The sequence below is a fragment of the Petaurus breviceps genome, unplaced genomic scaffold (genome assembly GCF_028583685.1).
Source record: "Petaurus breviceps papuanus isolate PSGF00001 unplaced genomic scaffold, PetGlider_PUasm1.0 101, whole genome shotgun sequence".
Classification (NCBI taxonomy): domain Eukaryota; kingdom Metazoa; phylum Chordata; class Mammalia; order Diprotodontia; family Petauridae; genus Petaurus; species Petaurus breviceps.
Window position 1 is genome coordinate 8,536,748 of NW_027185575.1, and position 6,572 is coordinate 8,543,319.

Below are 6,572 nucleotides of genomic sequence, written 5' to 3' on the forward strand. Positions count from 1 at the left end.
CTCCATGTGAGTACCTTCATTACCTGCCCCTTTTTTAGCTTTCTTTTCTGTGGTCTTCCTTCTTTAGAACATAAGCTTCTAGTGGGCAGGGATTCTTTCTTTTTGCTTGCATTTTTATCCCTAGCATTTAGCACGGTGACTGGTATACAGTAAGCACCAAATAAACGTATTTTGCCTTGTCTTGCCTGGCCTTGTCAACCCTCTCATTTTACTTATCTCCCAGAGAAGGGGAAGAACTTGACCAGGGTCATACAAGAGTAAGTGGCAGACGTAGGCCTCAAACCTGGGGTTCATGACTCCAGGCCCAATGCTAAGTCTACTAAATTGTACTTCCTCCAATTCAACAAAACATTTCTACTAATAAATTATTTATTTATGTATGTATTATAATTCAATTTGTTTGTATTAATAAACTGCTATCTTAAAAATAATAACAGCTAACTTATATGGAACTTTAAGGTTAAAACACTTTTCAGTAAAGCACTTTAATAAAGGACAGTAATAATAACTCTCATTTATATAGTATCTTACATGTATTATCTCATGTGGTCATCACAACAACCCTGGGAAGGAAATGCCACTCTTATTATTTCTATTTTATAGATGAGAAAACTCATCTGTAGGATGAGAGGCATAAAATGACTCACCTAGGGGCAGACAGCTAGTGCCTGAGATAAAATTTGAACTCAGGTCTTACTCTATCCCATTATGCCAAGCTGTTCCTCTCAGAAGTTTATTGTGTACTTACTACATCTAAGAAAAAAAACAAGGCCCTAGGCAGACAAAAATTTCAAAAGGACACAGTCCTTTACCTCAAGGGATCTATTAGGGAGATCTGACAGGTATATTATAAGGACACAGAGCCATAACTAATAGGGGGAAATGAGCCTTTGTCCCAGGGGACTGCCTTGGGGGAGAGGAAAGAGATGCTTCCTCCTGGGGAGGGCAGCAGCACATCCACAGCCATGATACCCAGGGTTCTAGCACAGGGGCTTCTGGTCCTGCTTTTCTCAACAACAACAACAAAATTCACCCTGGGGAGAAAGCTGAATTGTCCTCTCTTGGCTGAGCGGTACCTTCAACATCATCACCTTAGCTGTTCTAAATCCAGATGAGGAAAAATAATGTCTAGTTAGAATTCTACAAGTAGGTTACAAGATTTGGAGTGAATGTCATCTGTGATATTGAAGGGGCTACAGGAATAAGATTGCTCCCACTACCCTGGCCAGTTTCAAGACCCCCCTCTGAAAAACCCCTGAGCAGTGGACTTAGACATGCCAGAGAAAATGTGGAAAGAATCTGGTCTATGAGGATATGGACAAAACTGGTTCAGGATGGGCTCCAAGCCAAAGTAGGGAGGTGGCTGTGTATCCTGTTTAGTACTAGACAAGGGATTCTTAAGATTTGTTTCTGTCCAGGACTCCTTTGCTTATGGAGTCCTTCTCCTTTAAATGCATTGAATAAAATACAAAAGATTACAAAGGAAACCAATTACATTGAAATGCCACTCTTGAATTATCAAAAGTCAAATGAGGAATAGAATCTTTGTGATCCCAGATTCTAATGTCACCAGATCTTTAGCCATGTGCTTTAGCACTACAAGAAATTTTAGGATAATGAAGATCATCCAGGGTCCCCTTGGTTCTGAATTCAAACAGACCACACTTGATCTTGGGGACTGCCCAAAGGATTAGTAATTCTTTGGCTCATTAGGGCACCAGTCAGAATTTCCTTTAGGAAAAATCTCCAAATATAGCTTACATCTAGCTCCTATCTAGGTTTCCATAAATGTGACTAGGCAAGTCCCCTGCTCCTGTATAAGCATTCAAGGTAAAAACTGCATTTGAGAAACAGGACAATCCTTATTTCACCAGACAGAAAACACATAAGTGCCCAGAAACAATCAGCACAATTCTTTTCCCTGTTCTTTCCACTACAACACAAGATGAGGGCATACAATCTGTTAGTAGAAGTGCTTCCTTAATCCCCATAATTAGAGGCAGGCCAGCTGCTGGAGTGGGAAGGACCAAACTGTCATTTACATATGAGAAACATTTACAGATGAGGCATATTTGTATATGAGGAAAGCCCTGCTGCTGATTTTTAACTGTGTGGTGAATGTGCTGATTTGGCATAATATTAAAGTCACAAAGTTTGTCCCCGTTGCCTCACATGCAACTTTCTTTCAGATCCTCAGTGCCTCCCTCCCATCTCACCCCACTCCCCAGAACTGTCAAACTACATTGCTCCCTCTTCCCCCTATTGTTAGAACTCTCCCTGTTCCAAATTACTTTATTCTTTACTCTGTATGTAGCATCCAGGACCCCCTCAAACAAAAGCTTTCAGGAAGCTACCCCAAGTTCAATTCCCTTTTTGAATCAGCACCTACTCAAAACCATAGTTCACAAGCCCCCACCAATGTGTTTATTTTTATCAGCCAACTAGGGGGTACTTTAATTCAAAGAAAAATATATTTATTCAAGCATCAAAGCAAATTCACTGACAAATTAAATGACAAAAGATTCCTCCCATTCATATGCTTTCCCACAATTACCACACCAACAAAGAAGATTCACACATACAGAGAACACATGTGACCAGGGAACATGCATGAAGGAAACATTCACAAGGAACCAATGCAGCTAAGGAATATGCATGAAAGTACACATGTGAGGAACCCATGGGACTGGAGCACACACATGGAGGGCACACACATTGATAACTAGGGCAACTCACATCTCCAAAACCAGAGTATTCAAACTACTCCCTGAGGTATGGCATGGGTCATACCTGTGACATCCAAAGGACCTCTGATGTTTTCTGCTACAATCTGCTGGGGTACAGCAGCAGTTAGGCCTCTCCCTGGCAAGGAAGGGCTATTTAAACCACACTTTCAGCCAGGCTAAGATTAAGTCTACTCTTTCAACCCTTTTTTTCTCCTAGTTCCATTTGGATTGAAGTCCCTGGGTAGAAAACTCCTTTTAATTCCTGTCAAAGTCATGATTGTCAGTCTGCATCCCCAATACCTATTTTGGTACTCCAAAGTTTGGGGGCTGCTAGGTGGCGCCATAGTGGATAGAATGGTGGGCCTGGAGTCAGGAAGATTCATTTTTCTGAGTTCAAATCTGGCCTCAGATACTTACTGGCTGTGTGACTCCAGGCATATCACTTAACTCTGTCAAGCTTCAGTTTCCTCACCCATAAAATGAGCTGGAGAAGGAAATGCCAACCACTCCAGTATCTTTGCCAAGAAAACCCCAAATGGGGTCATGAACAGTCAGATATTCCTGAAAAATGACTAAACAAAGGAGCTATGCATGGATTGGGGTAAACTGAGCTCTCATGATGCCCCCTTACTGACATACAAGTGAATTTAGGGACAAGAACAAAGATATAAGATGAAAGAAGTAGGACCATTGGCCTCCACCCTGTCCCACATTCCTCTGTCATAAATCTTCTCCTAACAAAATTGCTAGCTATTGTACTATATTCTATCCCAGACATGCCATACTGGTCTCTTTGAGTGCATGTAAGTGCTGTTTACCGATGAGTGTCCATACTGTATCCTCCTGGTAGAATGTAAATTCTTCTAGGGCAAGATTTATTTCCACCCACCATAGAAAATGACACATAGTAGGCATTCAATACATTTTGATGAATTTAACTGAATTGTCCTGGTCACTGGAGGCGGAAAGCAAATGATGAATCCATTCACCTTCAAGTCATGAGGCCTGAATGTGGTCCCTTCTCAGAGTTTTCCTTTTTAAAGAGTGCACAAGGATAACTGACATTTCTAGAGACTTTAAGGTTTACAGAGTACTTCATATACATTATCTCATCCAGTTTTTGCAATATCCCTGTAAAGGAGGATACATATGCCCTGCTCTGAGAAGGCCACTTCTCTCCCTTGGTCTCAGATCCCAACTTTCAATCTCAGTCCTACATAGATGCTAACCAATCTATATATCCCACACCAAACTCCATCCTGAGCTCCAGTCCCCCACGACCAACTGCCTGCTGGACATTTCCAAGTAGGTAATGGAGATGCTTAACACAGCTAAGACAGCACTAGTCAACCTTCCTCTTCAACCTGCTCCCCCCAACTTCCCTATTTCTGTTTATAGGACCAACACCATCCAAATCACACAGTCTTGAAATGCAGGATTACCTTGGACTTCTCCTTCTACTTTTACCTGCGCCGCCCCCCACAGTGCATACACATCCAAGGAATTGCCAAGTGATATTAAGCACACCTCCACAATATCTCTCAAATACATCTCCCTCTCTCCACATCTATTGTCCCCACCCTAATTCAGGCCCTCTTCACTTCTAAACTGGACTATTGGAATAACCCCCATGGCTGAACAGGAGCTTTCTGCCTCAGTCCCTCTGCTTTACAGTCCATCCTTCACAATAAGCCAGAGTACTGTCACTTTCCTATTAGAAAAACTGCAGGTGTTCTATTCATAGTCTGAAATACAGATGTCTTACCTAACATTTAAATCTCTATACAATCTGGCTCCAACTTACCTTTCCATTCCTTATTTCATATTAGCCCCATTTATGCATTCTACCTCTCATCCTAAATGGACAACCAATAGTGCTCAAAGCTTAACATACTAGGTGGCACAGTGAATAGAGCACCAGCCCTGGGGTCAGGAGGACCTGAGTTCAAAGCTGGCCTCAGACACTTAACACTAGCCATGTGATCTTGGGCAAGTCACTTAACCCCAACTGCCCTGCCTCCCCCCTCCAAAAAAGACCAAAAAAAAGCTCAACATACTATGTCCCACTACCACGCATTCTTATAAGTTGTCTCCATCAACTCAGAAAGCATTCTCTCCATCTCTCAAATTCCTAATCTTGCTTCAAGGCTTAGCACAGGTACTACCTACTCCATGAAGTCTTGTTCTAGTTCTAGTTCCCAACTAAGATAGAGACAGACAGGCAAAAAGCTAGATAGATGATAGATAGATGGATAGATAGATAGATAGATAGATAGATAGATAGATAGATAGATAGATAGATAGATAGATAGATAGATAGATAGATAGATAGATAGATAGATAAGATAGATAGATAGATAGATAGATAGATAGATAGATAGATAGATAGATAGATAGATAGATAGATAGATAGATAGATAGATAGATAGGTGGGATAGGATAGGATAAGATAAATGCATACAAACCTACATAAACAAATAAACATATATATATATATAATATATATATAGCTAGGTAATTAAATAGAAGACTATACATGGGGAGAAAGAGAGAGAGGGAGGGAGAGAGAGAAAAACAGACAGAGACAAAGAGAGATTATTATGTGCTTAATATATTTCAGGTCCGGGCTTCTAGCGCTGCACGAGGAGCGTCTCCTAACTGGAAACAGAGGCTGGCTGCAGGCATGACAATCAGCCAATCCCCAGAGAGCTCTGAAGGGCAGCTCTGACTCTCCAGGGAGCATTGGAGTTTGATGACGATGGAGGTGAAGGTGTCTTGAGCCACCAAGATGATGAGTATCGATGGGCAGGTATAGAAGACCCCAGAATTATGATCACCACATCTCGAGACCCCAGCTCTCGGCTCAAGATGTTTGCCAAGGAGCTGAAGCTGATATTCCCTGGTGCTCAGATAATGAACCAGGGTCGACATGAAATCAGTACTGTTGTCCATGCTTGTAAAGCCAATGGAGTCACAGATCTGATGCTGGTGCATGAGCACCGAGGGACACCAGTGGGCCTCATATTGAGTCACCTGCCCCTTGGGCCTACTGCATATTTCACACTGTGTAATGTAGTGATGCGGCATGACATTCCTGACCTTGGCACTGCCTCAGAGGCTCTTCCCCACCTTATCTTTCATGGTTTTCCTTCCTGCCTTGGACAGCGAGTCTCCAATATTCTCCACTACCTTTTCCCAGTGCCCAAGGATGATAGCCGCTGGGTCATTACCTTTGCCAACCAGGATAACTACATTTCTTTTCGGCATCATGTGTACAGGAAGCCAGATCACAACACAGTGGAGCTGACAGAGGTGGGGCCCAGATTTGAGATGAAATTGTACATGATCCGTCTGGGCACCCTAGAGCACGAAGCCACTGCAGACGTGGAGTGGCGTTGGCACCCATATACCCACACAGCCCGAAAGAGGACCTTCCTCAGTGTCTAAAAGCTGCCTTGCTGGGGGCCAGGCCAACTCCTGCTATCATTAAACTTGCTCATCTCCTCAAAAAAAAATATATATATATATATTTTTCAGGTCCTTTACTAAGTGCTAGAGATACAAATGCAAGCCAGTGACATAGTGGGTGCCCTATGGTATATTCATACGAATAGAGCCAACCCATAAAGGAGAGTTAGATGGAGGTAGAGAGAGGAACAGATGTACTTGGCTTCATGAGGTAGAGCTGGCCAGAAGTAGCTTGGAGCTCTGGGGCCCTGGCAAATAAAGTAAAAGCTCACCCATCTGAGCCAAGGAGACCAGGGGCAGAGTTCAAGTTATCAGGAGGGAGAAGATAGAGACAATGATCAGAGAAGAGAAGATTCCATGGGGAGCCCTTTGTCTTGC

The 6,572-nt window shown here is 42.6% G+C and overlaps 1 pseudogene; it reads left to right on the plus strand.

Moving 5' to 3' along the window:
- Positions 1-5,356: 5,356 nt before the first annotated feature.
- Positions 5,357-6,241, plus strand: LOC138160597 (U3 small nucleolar ribonucleoprotein protein IMP4 pseudogene; annotated as a pseudogene).
- The last annotated feature ends 331 nt before the right edge of the window (positions 6,242-6,572 follow it).